The 23,478-nt window shown below is 40.0% G+C and overlaps 1 pseudogene; it reads right to left on the bottom strand.

Moving 5' to 3' along the window:
* Positions 1–22,124: 22,124 nt before the first annotated feature.
* LOC103675586 lies at positions 22,125–23,106 on the bottom strand (annotated as a pseudogene).
* Positions 23,107–23,478: the final 372 nt, after the last annotated feature.

The raw sequence follows: 23,478 nt of genomic DNA, 5'->3' as shown, positions 1-23,478 counted from the left end.
GTAACTTGACTTTCCTAAACCGGTCGTCTACCCTGTAAACCCCTTCCTCCAACACCACCCACAAGCTTAACATAATCAGCACATTTTATCGTTAAAAACATATATTAAATAGCCATAATGAAAGATAGTTGAGCTCTGTCTATAAAAAAGCACGCTAATTCTGATACTGTCCATTGGAAATTTGTACATGAATACAGCACACACAAATGAAGCAGCAGTAATCAAATACATACTTTAAATGTATTCAGTAAAAAATGCTTGAGACCACCTATGTCCAAAGGCCACCTTTCAAAATAGCTAAGGGCTCTGAGCATATAGTTTATTTCCCATCAGAGTAATGTGTTTTGAACTTGCCTTAAGAGACCACCTGCCTAACATGAATGCAGGCCCTTTACCCAGTGCATGAGGCAATAAAAAAAATAAATAAATAAATGATTTTTTAAATTCTGAGAGAAGGAGTTAAACAAAATGCACTGCCTAGCCAGCTCCAGCTTCACATACGCCTGTCTCCATAAGCAATGCTTTTCTTAAAACCAACCCACATGAAGTTTCAAGCTTCCCTGCTGTGTTCTCAGACCCCTGAGAACTGAAACAGGCTTCCAGCTATTCCACAAGCTGAAGTGATGTTCAGCAATGACCCTACTTAATGGTGTATTGTTGGTGGAGAGGCTATGGCCAATCTTGCTGCAGGTTTCCTGGGGTCAGTTAAGAGGACCCCACTCCATACAGGATCACCCAGAAAGTTCTGGGGATACTTTGGAGGATGTTCAGGGCCATCTACATTGATGTTAGCATAATTATAAGTTATGAAGCCCTGAAGAATCATTCTACATGTGTTAGAAGCATAAACTCTATGAAGCATTGTTAAACTGAAGACCACCAACCAGAAAGACCACTTAATTTTAGAAAGCAGGGTGGTCTCCATATGCAGATTTCATAGTTTTATATTATGAGCAACAAAAGGTTAAAGACATGGTGCCAGGTGCTAAGTGAAGAGTGAGCCTGTTGAGTACAAGTAGAGTTGGAAGAAAATTACCACCTTTCACCTAATTACATAAGAAAGAGACTTCAAGCAGCGTACAGCAGGCAAAGGAGGCGGTAAATAAGCCTGTCTAGCATCAGAAATCAGAGCTGCTGTAGTCTCAAATGCTTCTGACCTGAGGTTTTTCTTAAGCTGGCATGGGCAGCCCTGGGACAATGCTACCAGATGGCCCCTCTAATGTTGCTGTTGCCTACCCTACATCCCCTCTCTACCCTCAGCGGGGAGAAAAAGAAGAAATCAGAGCTGCTGTAGAGAAGCTGGGGGGGGGGGTGGAATGTGCAAGTGCTAGACCAATAAATATGGCAGGCCGTACTCCAGGGCCCAACTCCACATGTGAAGGATCTCTGTCCTGTAACACTCCTGCCAGTTCTCTCTTGGGCTTTAGCAGCCAATGGAACACCACAGAAAGGCACAGATAAGTACTTATCAGGCTGTAACCTTTACAGACAGAGATAAATATGACTACAGATACATGGACACAACCATAAGCCTTTATAAGTAAAGTTCAATTTACAACAGGAAAACAGGGAGGGGGTGACTGCTGGTGGTCCTCTCGAATTTGGAATGTGCGTGCCCATAAAGAAAATAAAATAAAGCATCTCACTATGTCCTTAATAAGCCTTCTTTTTCTAGTTTCTTTCTCCAGTTATCAAAGCTTACATAAAGTCTCCACCAAAGGAATTAAGGAAGCCATTTCTGCCAGGCCGCCAGCATAAAAGGAGCAGAATTTTCCACTACAGGTTGCTGGAAGGTATATTTATCACTGCTTCTTTATGCATGCTGCATGTGGGCTCCGAAAGGAGCATATGGCAAAAAATGTTTCATTGTGGCGGGATGTCCTACTAACTTGGCCAAACACATTAGGCTTTATTAGGCTTTATAGCTGATCTTTGCACATTGTTAACAAATCCTGTGAAATCCAGGAGCCCTCCTTTTAAACAGTTATGAGAATTCACTGACTTCTAATGTCTCGTCTTGAAACAGGGGAATGGTTAATGAGATCCAATCTGAGCACTTTCTGAAAACTTGATTTTGAAGGTATGGGCCCTAATAGAGTTAGATTACCAGCTAATTGATAGACTGTCTGAATTGTACTTTCACAGTTGAAATTGTGCATCCTACTTTCAGCACCAGACCAGGTGGCTTATTTTGGCAAATTGGTGTTTTCAAGGAGTTTTAAAACATCCCATAACCTTTTTTGTTTTGGTTGGGATGTTCTTTGTTCAGCACGAGTTGGCTAATAAAACTCAATCTTTTGAATTCATCTTTTAAAACTGGCCCTATTTTCTGGGGGGCAAAAAAATGATGTGCCACTATTAAATGCTTACAGCACAGTGTCCCAGGGACATGAGGTATTCCGACTTCTGTTCTCTCCATAAACAACCACAAAAACAAATAAATAAAATAAAATTGCCTGCAAAGTACATCGTAATGATCCAAATCCCAAATGCTGGAAGGTAAAAGTCATATCACAGGGGCCATGAAAGCAGCAAGGCTGATATTAGCAGTGCCTGTTTCTGAAGCATCACACAATTCCTTCACACTAGATCCTAACAGTGGTTTCGCTTTTTAGAAATCTCTAGACCCTTTAATCAAATTTCAGAGACTATAAAAATTTAGCTCTAGTTTAATGTTCTCAGGAATGAGAGAGACCAAGGTCTAGCTAGATTCAATCACTTGCCTAAAATCAAACTAATACCGTTAAAGAACTAATACTTAACTTTAGCATTCGCCAGATGCTATCCTAAATATCTCACAGGGATTATCTCATGTGTACCTCAAAACAGCCCTAGGGAAAAGTGTAATCAGCATTTGGTATTCATTTTCTATTTGCTGCATAACAAATGACCACAAATTGAGCCACTTAACACAACACAAATTTATCATCTCGCTGTTTCCGTGGGTCAGGGATCCGGCGCATTTTGGCTGGATTCTCTGCTCAAGATTCCACGAGGTTGAAATCAAAGTGTCAGCCGGCTGTATCCACATCCAGACGCTGGACTAGGAAAACTGGGAAAAGATCTGTTTCCAAGCTTGTGTGATTAAGTCCTGTGTTCTTGCTAGCTGTTTTCACATTGTGTAGAAACTAGGAATTTTTTAGAGTCTGAATTTTGTTTTCATTTTTTAGAAATGCAAGGAATTGTAGTTCACACGAACTCTAAGAGCGTTTACTTGTGAATTGGTGCACGTGCGTCGGTTCCCTTTCTTAAACACCCATGTTTTGTGGGAAAGGCATTCCTACTTCCTATCAGTGAGGCTACTGGTTAGGTGCATATTCTAGTCGCAAAGGGAACAGGATGTTATTTGCCTTCTGGTTTAGTAAGCACCCAATTCCACATTTCTCTGAAGAACTAGATGAGCCGGACCCCCAAGCGTTTATGGATGCACAGGGCCTACATGAAATAAACAGCAGAATAAAATTGTAAAATCATGATGTGAATGAATATAATGCATACGTTTAATTAGGTACGGTCAAGGATTAAAACATTTTAAGGATGAGAGGTAAAGAAAGCACATGAGAGGATAGAGATATATTGTTTCCTTACTGTGGATCATACTTGCCTGCTCCTTACTCCCTGATCCTAACCCCTGCGGTCAAACTCTATGCAGCTTTCAGACCCCAGCTTAAGTACTATCCCTTCCACAGAGACTTCCCTTACCCTAATTCTGGTGAAATGTCCCTCCTGAGATCCTTACTTGTCCTATCATAGCATTTATCATACTGCATCATAATTACCCATTTCAAATATACTTTTCCAAATATTCCAAAATATAGGACACAAAAAGGGCCCCAAGAGTGGGGGATGGGGTGGGAGAATCGCTATCTTATTCTCCATTACATCCTCAGCACCTAGTACAGTGTCTGGCGTCTAGTGGACACAAATGTATGTTAAGTACTTGAATTAACTTGAGCCTGATCTCCAAGAGAATCCCATAATGCGATAGAGCTGAAAGGAAATAATCTGTTCTTTGATCAATCCAGAAACCCCTAAGGGTAAAGATGAGGTTCCAGAAATCACCATTTGAAGTTTCCTATTTAATTAACACATTCAATTCAAGTCCTTGAGTAACTTCCATTCATTGAGCACCCTCCTAATGGCAGGAGCTGTGCCAAGCATGGAGCTCAGCAGAAGTGGTCTGAATTTGCTAGTGAGACCATGCCTCTACCTGGCCTCCATAGAAGGCATCACAGTGCCTTGTGCTCCCTTAAGATCATTTCTCCTCCAGAAGAACCACCCAGTAGCTTCACATCTTCTCAGTGAATACCTAGGACAGTAACCTGATTGGTTACCTACATCTAAACTAACGCCATCATACCTTACAACTCTGTCACCACCAAAATTCCACATCTCCACCCAATTCCACTTCAGCCACCCATATCCAAGGTCATGCCCTCCATTTTATCTCAAACAATTGAAACCCTTCTGAGAACACAATTTCAATCATTGCACTCCAATAACCATCTCCTAACCTCCCACCTCACTTGTGCTATTATTCTTGCTCCAGGAATTTTTAAAACACAGGGAAATCTCCAATCCATTACTATTACTTTGTTACTGTGTAGCACCTCTCCTATCTTCCCAGCTGTGATATAAGCCCTACAATTGAGGTTCATTATATTTGTGCCTTTGACATCTGGGGACAATAGGAAGGGCCTCAAATGGCCTAACCACAAGTTCCTCTCTCCACTCTACTGCCACAGAAAAGGTCCCTTTGCCAAGCAACACTCCTGATCATGGGAACCAGGTATAGTTCCTGCTTAATCCTGGGTAGAACCTTTCAGTTCCCTGCAAGCCTGCAAAATGATTAAAACAGGCTAATCTCATCTTCCCGCAAGAAGCAGGGGGCAACTTATCCTCGTGTTACTACTACAAAACCTGCTTCCAACAACCACTGGTTGTTCACTCTGCTTCCAAGTGCAACCCCTGTGGGGCCCTGCGTAGCATCCAGTGTCCTCCTCCCTCTCTTGGCCATAAATATATGTGACTAGTAAACTGCTGTAAATCTCATCTGTCCAGTGCTAAGGCTCATGTGTGCAGCCACCCTCATAACCCTAGGGCAGGAATCTCTCCCTCACCAATGGGGTAAAGAGGAGACGGTTAGAACACCAGTCCTCATAACCCATCTTAGATTCCATCATTCATCGATACAATCATCACATAATAAACACTTTTATCTACCTCGCCCCTCATTTTCATCCTCATACCTTTGTAGAAAGCACAGTTAGTTAAACTCAATTTATCTGTTCCACATCTACAAAGAGAAGTCTTTAGTGAGGAAAGTTATGACCACACATTTTAAATGAGTACTTAACACCACCTGCAATCCTTTTGTATCCACTTAGTAATTCCCCACTCTCTGAGGTTGTTATTTCATACTTAATCCTATAATCCCCAGCCTCCCTACCCCATTTGCCCAACTAACTACACTCCAGCCATACTAACCTCCTTTTCATTCCTTGAACTCATGGAAAGTGGTTCATCCCAGTGTCTTTCTACTTGCTGTTGTCTACCCAGAATACCCTCCCCAAAATATTTACATGACTACTGGCAATAATAATCCATCTCAAATGTTATCTCCTCTGAGAAAAGACCTACCCTAACCATACCAGCTACAGGAGTCCCCTATGTACCAGTTCTCTCTACCACATCATCCTGTTTTATTGTTTTCAATGCACTAACTGAAATTATCTATTTACTTTTTTTATAGTCTATTCCTTTCCCTCCAAAATAAAGATGCTTAAGAATCAGACATTTCCCACCATTTCATCCTAAGAGTCAGAAAAATTCCAGGTGCATAGTAGGTGCTCAATAAATATTTGTTGAGTTAATGACTAGGAATTAATTTTCACATAAAGAGAGAGACAGTAGGAATACTAAGTATTTTACAACACATGATGGCAATACCAGCTTTCCAACTTTTTTTAATTTAATTTTATTTATTTATTTGACAGAGATAGCCAGCGAGGGAGGGAACACAAGCAGGGGGAGTGGGAGAGGAAGAAGCAGGCTCCTAGAGGAGGAGCCTGACATGGGGCTCGATCCCAGAACGCCGAGATCATGCCCTGAGCCGAAGGCAGACGCTTAACCACTGTGCCACCCAGGCGCCCCCAGCTTTCCAATTTTTAAATGGACTTTCTCTTATAATTTTAAATCATTTGCAAGCTAATAGATCTTGATTTAAGCAAACTATCAGTCTGAACCTCCAATCATTTATGTTTCCTTAACAGTCACAGATTTTTCCAGAGCTAGCTAATATATATATTAGCTCTGGAAAATTTAATAATATAAATTTGAAACAATATAAAATAAATAAATAATATAAGTAAATATAAAATATAATAATATATTGTATAATATTATTATATAATTGTAATAATATCTAATATATTATAATATGTACTATATATTATTATTATATGCTAATATTATACATAATATATAAGTATTTTATGGCAAAAATCTAATCAAGAATTTGAATCTAGGGGCGCCTGGGTGGCGCAGTCGTTAAGCGTCTGCCTTCGGCTCAGGGCGTGATCCCGGCGTTATGGGATCGAGCCCCACATCAGGCTCCTCTGCTAGGAGCCTGCTTCTTCCTCTCCCACTCCCCCTGCTTGTGTTCCCTCTCTCGCTGGCTGTCTCTCTCTATCAAATAAATAAATAAATAAACCTTTTTTTTTAAAAAAAAGAATTTGAATCTAGGCCTTAATCAGTATCAATAAATCCATGCATGTCCTATACCCTCAATCATGTACATTATACTGATTTGGCTTAATGGTGATTGGCATATTTTCAATAAGAGGAAGTAATTAAATTTTTCTAACATATATATTAGTGTCCTTTAACATTTTGGTCTCAAATGTTACTCAGAACCAATTTTTTCACCTGCCTAGATTCCCTATATTGCTATGAACTGGTTAAACTGAATCAACCATTCCGCTATATTCTATTATGTTCCACCAAAATTTGTGACATGTGATTAGATGTAAGGAAGGCTTTGTGGCAGGAAACAGTATTTAAAAGTCATTTAATTCCATGACTATTTCATGGTGCCAGGCACTGTGCCAGATGCTGCAGGGGATTCAAGGGAGAGTAAAGTAAAGTATAAAGTATCTCTCAACACACAGCTCTCAGAAACACTGGTTTGAGAGATAAGGGACATCATTGAACAAAGTGTTTCATTAAGGTTATCCGATTGACTAAAAACACCAACAATTTGATTTAAAAGCTATGTATCTGATGACAGAAACTTATAACCGCCCAAGGTTAAGTGTAGCTTGACACCCATAATTTACCAACTGAAATTATCTTGTCTTTTTATATTTTCTTTTAAAGAACTTCAGAGGAATAATATTTGACGTGGGTGTGAACCCTGGCTGACTCCAAAAATTGTCCTGCAGTGTTTATAAATGGTTCTAATGTTATTTTTCTGCCCTGTATTCTCCAACAGAGATGATAATATAAATATAACCAAGTAAAATCAATTTATTCAATAAGATTTGGCCCAAATCTTAGTTTGACAAGTCCAATAATTCAAGTTAGCTCTGGAAACCAGTTACCAATAGACCATAGTTGACAAGTTTGTGTCATATCAAATTCCTCTTACAGCTTAGCAACTATTAGTAGGGAAAAGCACTTGTAAACTATCTTTTAAGTTTTGTTAAATTTGTCTGGGCATACTGTGTAAGGAGAGAATGTTTTTAGAGTTAGGTCAAGGAACCCACAACAAGGAAGACTCCATTACTTTGACTTTATGGTGGGATATCCTTTATAAGCTTAGTTGTGTCAGGAATGATTTATCCTACACATCAACTGGGTTTTTGGTCCATGGATTTGGCCAGCCAGTCTGTGTTGGACACATAGTTCTGCTTATGGAAAGTAGGGAGAATAGTGGGACCCCCTGACCCACCAACAATGCAGATTTTAATTCTAGGATGCCTTAAAGAATTGAGGTGGAGGGGTGTGTGTTACTTAGCACAACATAGGTGTTGACTTAAAGCTTAGATATATTTCTCATTAATTTTCCTTATTGGGAGGGGAGAGATAACTAAGGGGGGACGGATCTTTTTCAAGGAGAGAAGAGTTTTCTTCTTTTACTTTTCTGTTGTCCACATATACATATCACAGCCTTGATCTTGGGGGATGTGTCCTAGAAAGTCAGCAATTAGAATATCAAATAGGTCTAAAGAAATCAACCTGATGCAAAGACATTAGCAGTGGCTAGTTGAAACAATGTGCTGAGAAACACATGTGCCATTTTTTGCCACTGCAAAATGATTAAAACAGGTGGAGGGGCTCTCCTCAACCCACACCATCTTTGAATCCAGAATTCAAGGTGGCACCTTGGCCCCACTGGGTAGAAGGAAACTTCTAGTCCCCATAGTCTCACTTCTTATCCTTTCCTTCTCTACTTTATGCCTATATATTCCCTGTTTATCTTTTAAGACCCAGGCCAAACCCCAACTTCCTCTAAAGTGCCCCCCTCACAATTCCAGTCCCCACACATTATTCTCTCCTCAGAGAACATATACAGTATATGGGACATAAGTTGGCATTTTATTATGTACTGTAATGTTTTCTAGCAAAAGCCTAACTTCACTAAAACTACAAGGGCTTGTATTTCTTTCATTATACATCACAGGGTCTGATACCCCGTTAGTCACACAATATGTGCTTTGTAAATGCTTGATCTTGTATTAAAAGAAAGGTCGTGAATGCCAAGCTGTTGCAAGCTGCTCTCAGAATTATCAAGATGGTTTGTCTTCATATGGTCATTCATAGAACAACCTATAGATGAGGAGCAACAAAAAGAAAAACGTGGCTTTTCTTCTCTAAGGGGTTGATTTGGCAAAGTAATGATAAAGTAACGTAATCTCACTTTTAACCTAGGCCCTCACTTTCCAAATGACATCAAAAGCTCTTCATTTTTCTCCAACTACCTCTGGTATCACTGAGACCCATGGCCTGCTGATCACTTCCCTTGTGAAAGGCTGACTGTCCCCTGCTGTTATTGATGGATGTAAACAAGACTCGCTTTAGGGCTCACGGAAAATCCAGATATTAGGGCTAAGGTTTATCTCTTCAACAAGGAGGAGGCAAGTCCTCCTCAGGACGGGGATTTCATGGACAATGTGGGTAATAATGTTCATCCCATAGGGCTCCTTACCCATGCTCATGGGCAGGGACGGGTCCCTCGTTGGACTCCTCATACCTCAGGTAGGCACTCAATAAATGGTGAGCGCACTGCTGCTGGTGTTCAATTCTTGTTTTAGTTGTCCCTGTCCAACGTCAGTGGGATGCCTTTGAAATCCAATTTGTTCTGTTGGTTCTCATCATTTTTTAGTCAGGAACTTTTCTTGTCCTTGCCATTCCCCACGCCCTATAAATCCCTGTCCATGTGATGTGGCATCAACCCTGTCTGTTGTCCAAGACTAAGATAGTGATGACACAATTACCATGACTGACATTTGCCCAGTAAGCTGGTTCACACCTAACAGTGGCAACTCTCAGATAATGTAAAATTTTCAAGTTTTATTTGTCCCTCTTTCTGGCAAGCTGCTTTTGGGTCTCTTTATACCTTCTAAAAACCACATCACTTTGGTGGGGGGAAGAACTAAAAATCAAAACACTGTTCATGAGCTGTTTGTTGCAATTCTGGTAAAAGATCAGATGGGATGTGGGCGAAGATTCAAATGAATGGATAAAATGAAGTAATGAGGCTTGGAAAGTATCTCTCACTACCAATTATCTACCTTCTTACATGCTCTCCTCCCCACTCATTCTTCTCCCATTACCATGGGCAATTGAGAAATGAAATATGCAAATTCAGTGTTGTCGAATTTGGAAAAGAAGTGTTGCACTAAGGAGTTCTATTATGACAAGGAGGGAAATGCAGGGAAGGCATTATTTGCTCATTCTAGAATATCATCATTTCTTATCCAGGAACTCTGTCAAGAAAGGCAGTTTTCCTTGTGTCTGACTTCCGTATCACACCGTGTGCCACTTAAGGATGTAGGGACACTTACTTAAAGTCCAGTTCATGTCTAATTTTAACCATAAAAGCAACTTTTTCTGATGCCAAATAAAGAACAGAACTTCAACCTAAAACAAATGAAAATTTCCTATTTGACGATGAAGTCCAGTTGAATTTTAACTCTCGTACGTTGTTCTACTTCCTAAGACTTGTATGGTCCTTACATTATTTCCTGGATTGTCCTACTTTATCTCTTCTTGCTCTTTTTATTTACCTAATAATCTAAGGAACGCAGTATTTTGAATTGCAATTAAATAGAAGATATCCTCTGAATAAATGGGTTTTTTGTTTTTTATTTTTATTTTTTTTAAGATGTTATTTATTTATTTAAGAGAGAGAGAGGTAGTGAGAGAGAGAGCACGAGCAGGGCAGGAGAGGGAGAAACAGGCTCTCGACTGAGCAGGCAGCCCAATTCAGGGCTACATCCCAGGACCCTGGGATCACGACCTGGGCCAAAGGCAGATGCTTAACCGACTGAGCCACCCAGGCGTCCCTGAATAAATGTTTGTTGGATTTGTTTTGTTTTGTTTTTTAATTATATTGAATTTGGCCTTCTCCAACAAAGAAACACAACTGGTAAGTTGGAACTTACTAAACTTCATTTATACTTGCTTTATGATTTCTCCTTACTCCTTTCACCATTCAAGTGCATTCAGCGAGAATTTGTTGAGCATCTACTCTGTACCTCAAATACGTAAAGGAAAAGTAAAATCTAATTCCTAACCAGGAGATGGGCAGATGGATAGTCCGGTTGGGATTTATTTAGTTCCTAATATGTGCAAAGTACTATGCTAAGGCATGTTCACATTATATTAACAATTACATATAGAATTGTTAATTTGGTATGTACACAGCAGAATACTAGAGTTTATGAAAAATGGGATTCAGTCCTATCTATGCTCAATTCAGTCCCATCTATGCACGTTCTCTCTCTCTGTCTTGCTTTCTTTTGCTCTCTTTCTCTCACTCATTTTTGAAATAAGAGCTAAAGAGACTACAGTCAAGAACTTAAGTCACTTACAGACAAGGAAAAGCCAAGCGTGAGGAGGAGGTACAGAGAGAATGAACATTGTCACAGGTCGGAAAAACAGCAAGATTCTTATCCCCATAGGCCGGCACCTTTGCAATGTGACTTTGTAGCCCCTCACATCAAGGTGAAATGTACTTCTCCTTACTCTGAATCTAGACTTGGTCATGGGGCTTGCTTTGGCCGTGTGACACAAATGGAAGTTTTAAAAAGTGTTTCTGCACTGGACTTTGCCCTCTCTTTTACTGTTCTTCGGAATCTTGACAGCACCATGTAAGGAAGCCCAGGCTAGCCTACGGGAGGGTGAGTGACATGGAGAGCAGCGATGTGCTGCTCAGCCGAAAACTCTCCCCAACCGCCAGCCACGTGAACGAGACCATCCCACACCATCCAGGCCGGCTGAGCTACCAGTGGTCTACAGAGATCAGCAGAGCCCACCCAAACCTAAAGAACCTCCCAGATGACGCACAAAAATCAGGAGAAATAATAAAGTTGGTTGTTTTAAGCCATTTAGTTCAGAGGTATTTTTGTCTGTTTGTTTCACTAAGATTATGTGGAACGGATATTTTTTGGACACCTTAGTATTTTTTAAATTTGGGAATGGTGCTACTTCTCTGTGGGGGGAACTGTCAATCACATGACTGCCACTTTTCCACCATAGGGGTACACATGGCATTTTGTCACTAAAGTTCGCAGGATTTGGTTTCTATTGCTTGCTCTATAGAGAATGTTGTAGCAGACAAAACGACTCTCCACCAAGTATCTTTGCTACCTTTCCAAAAGTTGTTTCTGGAAACACTGCCAGGACTCCATTTCTAAGGACCCTGCTATCCCCGTCTGTTCATGTGACTAGTTCTCATTTACAGAATATGAATGGCAATGATGTGTGTCACCTCCACACCCAAGTGGTTAAGAAGTAGGTGTGCCTTCTGCACCCTCTCCTTCTTCCTGTGTGGATAAATGAAATATTGACACCCAGGGAAATCTTGGATGTCACACACTGAAAATGCTAGATCCTCCATTAGCTTGGGTTCCTGTGGACCAGAGTACCACCTCCTCCCCCCTCCATGTGACCTTTATCTCCACCACTTCTTAGACTTTATGAGAAACTACTATGGTGGTAAGCCATGGAGACTCTAAATTTTATCTACGATAGCAGCTGGCAGTACTTTAATACAAGCCCAGGCAATACAAATTAAAATGTAAAAGTATTTTTATTAGCATTTTGAAGATTCTAAAAACAATTGGGGAAAGCCTACTTGGCAGGGGCAAGAGTCATCCGATACTTCTCCCAATGATCCAGCTGTCAGGATGCCAGACAATGACCTCCTCACTCTCCCTGCCCCCACTCAATTATCTCCTTACCAGCAGAAAATGACATTTTCTTTCTCCTCAGCCAGAAGCTGCTTGATATGTATGCTCTCCAAGATGAATTCAGTTCTGAGGTCAGTGTTGACTTATTAATGACATCATGTGGATATCTCAACACTTCTGCCTTCTTAGCACTTCCAAAGCTTTCAAAGGGACCCTGAGCCAGAAAGATGCAGGTTGGACAGATCCAAATAAAGGATCAAGTAATATGTCCTCTGAGAGAAAGAGCTTGGAAAGAAGCTGGAGAGCTATGGTTTCCATTAGTATGTATAATCATACTTGAACAAGACTAAAATCTTTGAGATATATTCTTCAAAAGTTCTAAATTTTCCACACCTGACTATATTAACATGAGGCAATGTTTGTCCTCAGTTTTGTTTTGTTTTTGCTTATAGTCTTTCAACAATAATATATTACTATATTGTAACTTGTGGCTCTGTGGTATGTTGTGGGGTGTGTGAGTGTGTGTGTGTGTGTGTGTGTGTGTGTGTGTGTGTGTGTGTGTGTGTGTGTAAAGGCTCAAAATGAGTAGAAATATTTATCTAAAGACTTCTGAGTGTTGTCTGGGCACCTGGTCAGTAGTCCTCCCTGAGCCTGACCCCCAGGTCCTGGACCCTACCACTTGCATTCTTTGGAGGATATCTATTCGAGGTAAGGGAGTGGGACCTGGGTTAACACAATCCCATTCAAACCACAGGTCAGCCATCAGCCATATATAAGTCCAGAACCTCCCGGTGAGCACATCCGTTGTTGAAAAACAGAGCTGTGGTACTTTCCTAGCCTCCCCCAACAGAGACTGCGAGAGAAGACACCAAAATGCAGAAGTGAAAACTCACACTGCTCTGGAAGTCAGGGCTCAAGGTCACGGTGCTCTGGTGCCTCTCACTTTGTGTGGCCCTGTAGTCATTTTCCTAAAAGCTTCCGTCCTCTAACCAACTTTTAGCTGGAGAAGGAGTCAAAGACTAAATCTATTTCTCCCAGTTCCTTCAACTATAAGGCAAGGGAAATAATACACCCCTTGTTCGTAATAACAAACCTGGCTGGTTTGTTGTGCCCACTGCATCTGAGGTGCCTAGTGCAATACCAAGAAATTCACATGGTGGACCATCAGTATTGGAACGATTGTAAACAGGCTTTGCCGAAGCCAAGGGGCATCCCCATGAAGTCTTCGCGCAGAGGATAGCCACATTCCGGACAAGGCTCTCCACTGCCTTGTGCACTCCAGTTTCACCTATCAACCCTCATACTTCAAGGCTTTGTGGGGTGTTCTAGAACTGTTAGGGGGGATTAGGAACATAGCCCCATTCTCTTCCCTCCAGAGACGACCCTGAAAAGGACTCTTTCTAAGCCCAAATTAACCAACTCAGTTATCCTTGGATCACTGGAATAACCACTTCGTGATCATAATTATTCTCTCTCAAGTGTTGTTTACCTTTACAAAGTTCTTTGCAAATATCTTTCTCTTCAGAGTAACATATATCTTTATATACAGAGATCTTTATCTATATTATCCATATCTTTATATATGTTTATATATATCCATGTATATATCCATATTTATCCATGTCTTTATATATGTTTATATGTATATATATCTTTATAGATATCTTTATATCTATATATAGATATATAAAATGTCCATTTCTACAGTGTGGAAATGATATGTGCAAAATTCTTTCTTGTAAGCTTGATATTTAGAGTTAAGACATTTGGGGGGAAAATTGCTAACAACATAAAAAAGTAAAGTGACTTACTTTAACTATACGTGATTACATGTTTGATTTTGTATAGATCTTAAGATACCAGGTTCTTAAAAGAGCCTGAGAAATATTATCTGATGATAACTTTGATGGTTTTGAGGCAAATTACACATTCTAAGAACGAGATGTAAATTCTTGTCCCCTGGATGCCATAATGTCTCCTTTAAGCCACCTTGTCAAGACCCATTTATAACCTTCTTACTGCGTTCATAACTCTTTGTTCTTACTTAGAGATTTCCTACCCATTAGAGACCATAAATTAAAGCACACCAAGATAACCATTTGAGGAATATACTTTCATTATGAAAGCTTCTTGGATAATACCCAGTATCCTTGTTTTCAATTCTTACAAAAACTTCTTTCCTTTCTCCAAAACCTCAAAGCCCCAATTCATCTAAATGGTCAATGCCCCATACATTTTCTATTTGCTAACACAAATCTCCTTTGAAGTGACAAGATTACAAATCACGTATACATTTTCTTCTTCAATCTAAAAAGTTTCAGTTCTGTTTTAATATTATATAAGGTTTTAACACAAATCATCACCAAGTTGTGAAATCAATACCTTGAAAGAACCAAGATTTAACCCTGAAGAATTTACTTTGAATTTTAGTTACAAATCTCAAAAGGAAAACACCTTGGAAGATGGCTATAATATAGGTACCCTGTTTTGTCTGAACATTTGTCTGACCTCTACCAGTAGTATGTGGAGAAGTGCCTAGAGGTAGGAAGAAGGAAGGAAGAGAGGAAAGAAGGAAGGAGAAAAGGAGGAAGAGAGGCAAGGAGTAGATTGAGAGAGAGAGAAGAGAAAGAAGAAAAGTGAAAAGGAAGGAAGGGAAAGAAGGAAGTGTGAGAGGAAGGGAGAAGGAGGGACGGAGAGAAGGAGCGAGGAAGATGAAGACCATTGTCTAAGCTGTCAGGAAGTTGACTTGTTTCGTCTTTCAGTAAGTGATGAGGCAACCTCCTTTCCACTTCCCATGATTTCCCAGGCTGCTCAAGAGAAATGTCTACAGAACAAATTTCCCAGCAGCAGAACAGTTGCTTCTGAATCTTCACATTTTGGAGAAGAAAATTTGAAACTCTTTTGTTCTGTAAGGAAAAAATATATGCTGTGGGAGTCTACAAGTCTATTTTTCCCTCTGTGTATATGAAATATGATTCTCTCAGCCCAGATTGGTGATTTTAGCTGCTCTGATTCAACAATATAAAATGTAAGAAACTAGCGGTATTATACTCTGGAGTTGAACAGGCAAAATTCTGCCATTTTTGTGTTTTTGTCCACATACACAGTCTAGCTTTAAATTACACTCACAGAGTGGAATTCAGTTAAACAAAATCTTCATATGTCTGGGTTGTGATAACAATGTAATAAGCTCAATTTACATAAACCAGGGAAGAAAATGAATCTTATAACTAAGTCATTCTATTACACGTAGATGTGATGTAAGTGGTTCAGCAGAGTTTTTCACTTTTGTGCTTGTAACACAGCCCTTATAATTTTGTTTGGAGTACCTTAGTTCCAATGCATAAACACAGGGAAAGTATTTACATTTCTTCGCAGAAAAGTCTATGTATTTGCTACACCACTGACTTCCATTTGTCCACCTCCCCAGATGAAGGGGCAAGAGAGGCCCTGAAAACCTGCTGATATAGGTTATTAGGGTGTGTAGAAAAGGATTTGTCAAGAGGTCATTGACTTTCTTGTTCCTACCTGCCAGACTAACTAAACCAATGAATTCTTCTCCTTCGAATGCATTCTTCAGGCTGCCTGGACTTTGAAGAGTCACTGAATATTAATAGGTTCGCCTCTTTTTTCTGGCAAAGGAGGCTTTCTGAGCTCAACTCAAGAAGAAACCTTCTCTTCTTGCCTTCTGGCAGTCTGTAAATAGGTTAAATCAACTCATACATATTTTAAAACTCAATGTTCAATTGATACACTGAGATTCTGATTTTCAGAGCCTCAGTGGAACATACACTGATTTTTTCATTTTAAAAAAGGTACTTTTGTTTTGCATTCTAAAAGAAAAATTTTTAAGTACAGTTCACGTGTAATTTCAGCTATGCTACTTTAGCTCTTGGCTACATTGCTTTAATGAGAAATACAGTTGAAGAGCCTCACTGAAGCAGAGAGTTAATTTTTAAATAGGAAGCAAAAGAGTACAGTAATCTGAGAATATACATAGATTCTGTATACATCAATAATGGTAAATAACATAAAACCAAGTACCCTTTCCATCACTAAAGAAAAGATATTCATGCAAAATGTTCAAAATTATTGACCCTTTTCCTTTCCCATCTATAGCCCAACATCACATCTACTCCTTTCCTCCCAGTGCATATTTTCTCTGTTCCCTGGGTTATGGATAGCAATCTCTTCCAACAGAAGAAACTACATCTTCAACCTGATTAAGTATCTATGGAGCTTTCTTCCAAGCTGGGCAGAGAATTCAGTGTGAGCCATAGAGGCTCGGGTTAGGTCGTGATAGTAATCACTGGGGCCGGAACAGAAAATTCAGTGATGAAATAATGTTAGGTGCACAAATAACCATCCTCCCATGGACTTTTCGATCTAAAACCACTATAGCCCTTGGGCCAAAGGGGACAGAGGTGGTGCTTATCCCCCCTCCTCATTGGGGAAAAAAGGCAAAAGAAACAACAACTGAAGGAGAAAGAGATGTAAAGCTCGCTTTGCCCTTCTTGCCTGCATTCTGAGAGGCTCTAAGAGCATTCTTTCCACACTGGGATGTGCTTTTTGCCCTAAATCAGTTGCCCAATTTCATGAGTTGGCTTGAAATTCTTTCCCCACCCTCAATACTCTATCTCATTTTACCTGGTTTCTCCGTCGCTTTCCCTAAGTCTCAATCTTGATGTCGCTTTCTCTAAAAAGCCTTCCTGATTTTCCAAAGCTAGACTAGGTACCCCATCCGGTGCTCCCAAGGCCCTTCTGCCACTGTTTTTTCAGCTGTCTGCCTGGAGTATCCCTGAGGACTGAGGCATGGGCCGGTATGGAGAGGAGAGAGCAGAGGAAGAGCATGGGATTCACAGTTGCTGAGTGAATGCATAAATCACAATTCTAACTCCTCATTTTCTCCACCTCCCTCCCCATTCTCTCATCATCTATTCCTTGTCTTTCCCAACTACCTTCTTAATAGCAAAGATAAGAGAGTTGTAGAGAGGGGTACCTGGGTAGCTCAGTCAGTTAAGTATCCGCTTTTGTCTCAGGTTGTGATCTCAGAGTCCTGGGATGGAGCCCTGCTTTGGGGTCCCTGCTCAGTGTGGAGTCTACTTCTCCTCCCTCTGCCTCCCCTCTGCTCATGCCCACTCTCTCACTCTCCTAAATAAATAAAATCTTTTTAAAAAGAGAGAGAATTGTACACACACACATACACACACACAAACACTATATTTGGCTTCAAGAGCTTCAGAAGTCCTCAGTTATTGTACTACCTGTGCTAGCTTGGACTCAGTTTCCCCTTCAGCATCTTTCAGATTTCTTGTGAAGATAAAAACATAACACTCTAAAAAACAGCTTGTAAACTTTAAATTGTCATTCAAATGTAAAGTACTGTTTGAAGTCTTATTTTCCCATACCCACCAGTTGAATATAACAGCTGGGATGGTTGGATAAAAGTTATCTCTAAAATCTTTTGTAGCTATCACATTCATCCTACCGGTTGTATTGGTCAAAAACATAGGAACAGATGGAAGAGAACATGGGTTGGTGTCACAAATATCTGGATATCTGAAATCCAATTCAGGAATCAAGAATGTGGCTCACCTCCCCTGGGCCCAAGGCCATGTTCCCTGGCCCTATACTGAAAGCCTTCTGGATTCTAAACCTGCCTGTTAGCCAGGCTTATCCCATTACTGTTCTCCACATAACACCTTGCCTTCTCTGGCCCACACTTATTGCTCCCATGGCCCTCCACATAGACTGCCCTCCCCTTACCTTTAACAATATCAAAATCCCCAGTACACATATTCCTTTGTAATAAGCTTCTTCCCCTAAGTCACACATGAAGCCCATTCACTGCGGAGAGTATATTTACATATTCATTCATTCATTCCATAAGCATTTACTGGCCTCCTACGATGTGCAAAGTACTGCTCTGGATGTTGTGAGGAATACCAAAATGAATGAAACCTCCTCCTTCCTCAGGGGAGCTTACACCCAAGCAGGGAAGACATGGACTAAATGGACTGTTATTTGATGTTGGGGGAAGAAAGAAGGAGAAAAGCACCCTAAAGAGGTTCAATCAATGCATTATGGCAGCATGAGGGAAGGAGGGGTAGTTTCTAATCAGGGCAACCAGGGAAGGCTTCACAGAGCAAATTTAGTTGAGCTAGGCCTCATAGAAGAGAAGAAAAAGAGAGATTAAATTATTCTGGGAAAAGGAAAAAAATGAGTAAAGGAACAGGGCCCATTTGGAGAAGTATGAGTGGTTTGCATAAGGCAGGTGGAGGGCTGTAATAGGACTTTAACCTGGAAAAGTTAAATTGAAGTCAAACAGAAGTATCTTATGGCCATGAGATATATATGTTGCTTTATTCAGATGAGGTAAACATAGCCCTAAAGTAAATTGAAGGGATAGTAAACAAGCGTCCAGGAAGTATATAGAGGACACCTTCAGTTGGGATGTGCCAGGGGCTGGAAATAGAGCAGGAAACATGGAAGAGGCTCTACCCTTAAGAAGGCTGACTGGCTGATAAACAGGTAAATTCCCAGACAGTGTGGGGTGGAAATACAGAGTGCTAGCCAGTAGGGAGGTTGGTAGGACAGGAGAGGTACGGTCTGATATTACGCCCCATGAGAGAAGAGCTGGTGTGTCTTATTCACCCTCTGTCTCTAGTGATAGGAAAGGGTCTCGTTCTCAGAAGATATATGGTAAATATGGTGACTGAATTCAAAGTGAATATGAAGTACCACCTAATCTCAAATCATAATAAATAGGGATAGCCTGCTGAGCTATTGCAAGAAGGTAGCCTATCTAAAACTTTCAGAAATACAGATTGAGAGTGACTCGTTCACCCCAAACTCTTTGATTTTCTATTTATCCATGCAAATTTACCCTTGTAGTTTGCTAAACTTCCACTGTTGCCAATGGGTCCTAGTACAGGACTTGATACAAAGTAGGTACTCAATAAAATGTATTAGATGAACGGTTGGGTCGGTAGATTAGCGAATGGAGAGATGAAGGACTGAGCGAATTACTCATCTACAAGAAGCTAGATATATTGAAGAACCTCTACAGAATATTACCTCACTACACATATTTTTCTGGTCCATTGAGATAACTGGGGAAAAGTCAACAAAATTTAAACACTATCTTAAAAAAAAGATATGTAAATGTTAATAATATAAACTCTTGTCCAATAATTACTGTTCTCATTAAGAAAAAGAGCAAAAATGCAAATTCTATAACTAAAACACAACCCAATATATCATAAAGGAAGAGGGTTAAATAATTTAAGCACCATTAGGGAAGAATAGCTCACTAAAAATTAACTGTGGGAACCATGTGAGGAATTTTTTTCTTTAAATATATGCTTCTTTATTAAAAACATCCACATATTCTCAAAAATATTAGTCTTTTCCTCATGGCTCAGTATTTCAAATGCAAAACTTAACTGTTATCAATATAAAGCATCTGTTTTCCACATATGACAATTTTTTCAGAAGTTCTTCGAATATCCTATTTTAATGATATCTGAGCTTGCCACATGTTCAGGACTTAGAAAGGCCAGCAGTCAATGAATTTGCATGACATTCCATTAGACCTCTAAAAAGTCCTGGATTTCAATGATAATAATTATATTCATAATAATATATGCCATGTATTGACCTCTATGATATTTTACTCGAGGCTAACCACACAACAAACATTAGTTCTAATATTCACAAACCTTTCTCAGAACTTCCAAACTAACCGTGGCCCATATATACCAAAAATCACAGTGCAAATTGGGTTGTAAACTGGAGAGCATTATAGACTGTTTCAAAAGTCTCCAAATCTGCATTTGCTTTAATCCAGAAAGTATAAAAAATTTAGGACCTTAGCCTAAAAAAATAATTAAAGATAAGTTCAAAGTTTTCCTAAAAGGAAAAGTTTTTTGAGAGTTTTTTTAGTAGCAAAATATTGAAAACAATTTTAAATGTCCAACTACAGCCATGGGAAATTATGTTATGGAAAAAAGACTGATGGGTGTTAATATCATAGTCATGGTTTAGTTAAGTAGGAAAAGTATATTCTAAAATTTTAGGTCAAATTGTCCAAACGTGTCCATGCTTATATGTGTACACATGGCCAAGGGGGACCTATAAGGACATACTCCAGGGTATTAACAGTGGCTTTTCTAGGTAGTAGGACCGTGAAGGACTCCTAGTCCTTCCTGTTCACTTACCTGCATTTTCCATTTTGTTTTTTCATAATCATCAACTTTTATAACTAGTTGCTTTTACAACTTCAAAAAAGCTACTTGAATTTTTTTTAAGTATCGTTTTACTTTTAAGAAATTTGCTCACACCTCAGAAAGATTAGCCTACAATTTAGGTCTGCTGTCAGAGGTGGTGGGATGCGTTAGCCATCTTGTCTTAAGAAAGACACCCGGGGTTATCACCTCAACATTTTACATCCCTGCAAATTCATTATATGAGCTATTTTAAAAGTTCAAAATATTCATATCTTGAAAAATTACAACACGCCCTTTCCATTCTTTCCATTTTTCCTTAGTCCCCCCCCTCCTGTATTTGTAGTTGATTTGACGAGATCGGGTTAACTGAACTCTGAAATCTAATAATGCTCCAAAGCTTCACACACGCACGCGCACACACACACACACACACACGATTTTTCCTATTCATTATTAAATAAAATCATTTCTAACTAAAATTCTAACTCAATTTACAGTATTTATCTGTTTCCAAGGTGACATTTTTCCACCAAAAACAAAAGAAAATCTAAAACTTAAGTTGCACCTTTTCTTTTTAGGCTCCACTCAGAAAAGAATGCACCAAACAGTTTTGCATTTCTTTTCTTTCTTTCTTTTTTTTAAGTAAATTACAAAGACCCAGTTTGCCACCTTTATTTTTTATTTTTTATTTTTTTTTTAAGATTTTACTTATTTATTCGACAGAGAGAGAGCACAAGCAGGGGGAGGAGCAAGGAGAGAGAAGCAGGCTCCTTGCTGAGCAGGAGGCCGCAGTGGGACTTGATCCCAGGAGCCTGAGCCCAAGGCAGACGCTTAACCTAAGGAGCCACCCAGACACCCCCAGCTTTACGTTTTTAAACCTACGCTTCACATTACATATTTAAACAATTGCCAAAAGTTACTAAGATGCCAGTATTCATGCACAACTAGAAAACTTCCTCAATTTGTATCAACTGAGAAACGTTTTACCATTAATGCATTAATATCTCTCAATATTAAATACCAGAAAAAAATTGAAGTTATTTTTGGGGAAGATTCTCCTGGCACTGTTAACTTCACAGCAGGCTGACTCTACTTGGCTCATGTTTCAAACACAATAGAAAAGCAGGTTCACACTGGCGTTAGCATACAAAAGTCAGGTCACTTTGGAAAACGTTTAATAAAAAAGCAAAGTGCATACAGAGATTTACAACAATTTTAAAGACAAAAAAAAAGTTGGTTCTATTATGGGGTCCCAACCATAAACGCAAAAGTCTATGATAAACAGGGCCTCGATGAGCAGTGTATAAATACTTAAGGTACGGTTATAGTGAAAGTCGAGTTCATTTGAAATCTTCAAAAAAAAAAAAAATTAAAATGTTCCTGCTAATCCTTAAATGGGCTGGATATAGTCAACATTTCTGTTACATACACAGGTTTAACCATTTGTTGTCCAATCACAGCAGCTGCTCCTTACCATTCATCACAAGGACTTTAACTGGCGGTCTTCTTCAACTTCTACTCCTTCTCGACCATTCTCAACAATTCCCTTTCTAGTGATTTTTCTGCCATTAACAATGTTAGTAGAAGGTGATATAAATTTGAAGTTATACATCCCACTGCCACCAAAGGCCATGGAAGAAAATGAAGTGAGGCCCCTTTGGCCTGGTGAACCAAAGGAAGTAGATCTTGCATAATGAAGAAACTCCTTCTCCAAAAGATGGAAATCCACTGAAGGCAGAGAAAAACCCCTCCTCGGCACCTGCTCCTGCAAGGACGCCTTTGATTGCGCCCCAAAAAAGTACTCAAATGGGTCTTTGAAGAAGCCGAATGAAAACGGGTCCCTTCCACCAAAAAATGCCCTGAGGACGTGGTCTGGGTTGGGGAAGACAAAGGCTAACTCAAAGGGACTGTCAGAATGACCCACCTCCACCTCCACTGAATCCTTCTTTGACGTATGTATCACAGATGTCCCGATTTTAGCATCTGATTGCACGTCGCACGCCTCAGCTACTTTTTGGGTTTTCTCTCCACTTCTTGTTTATTCTCAGGATGCCACTTCAGTGCCAGTTTCTGATACGCCTTTTTAATACGCTCGCCCGAGGCACGTCGCTGTCCGCCTCAACTGCAGAGCGATCCAGCAGGTTTAACAGGCTGCCGACGAGTCTGAGGACGGAGCCGTGGGGGGCAAGAGCTGCCGGGGGCAGGGGCCCTGGGGGAGGGTGGACACGGGGCGGGGGGAGCGGATAGGACTAGGAACCTCGAGGAGGGGGAGGGGACCAGAGGTGCGGCCGACCTGTCCCCTCGGCTTCCCAAGGGGCCGCTGGCCGCTCTGGCGGCGGCTTCTCACGTTCTCCATTCTCTCCCTTCTCCGACAAACAAGCAGAAAAGTAGGTTGTAACTTTCTTATTCATCCCATTCCAAAGAAATAGATGCTTCTCCAATGAACCCACATTTAACTCCATTTTTAGGAAAAAACTTTTCAAGTAAAAACTTTCGTACACGTCTATTCCATCATCTTTTTTAGTTTGCTGGGTCGTGTTTTCCAGAAAATGAGGAATATTGGAAGACGTCCCAGAAAGACTGGGGCAGGGCCACTATACGTCATGAATTTTCACATAGAATTCTACTTTCAAATAGTTTTATTTTCAGCTTTTTAGTCTGGAAAATGTTATTTTCTGAGGCGTGTAACTAAGATCTCCAAACAATACCACAATGGGAGATGCATCTTTGATCTGTTTGCAGGTGGGGCCGTTAACCTCAATGTTAAAAAATATAAATATACATACATTATAAAATATATAAAATTATATATATATTATATATACAATATAATA

The sequence above is a fragment of the Ursus maritimus genome, unplaced genomic scaffold (genome assembly GCF_017311325.1).
Source record: "Ursus maritimus isolate PB19 unplaced genomic scaffold, ASM1731132v1 scaffold_26, whole genome shotgun sequence".
Classification (NCBI taxonomy): Eukaryota; Metazoa; Chordata; class Mammalia; order Carnivora; family Ursidae; genus Ursus; species Ursus maritimus.
This window is presented reverse-complemented; position numbering and strand designations above follow the sequence as displayed.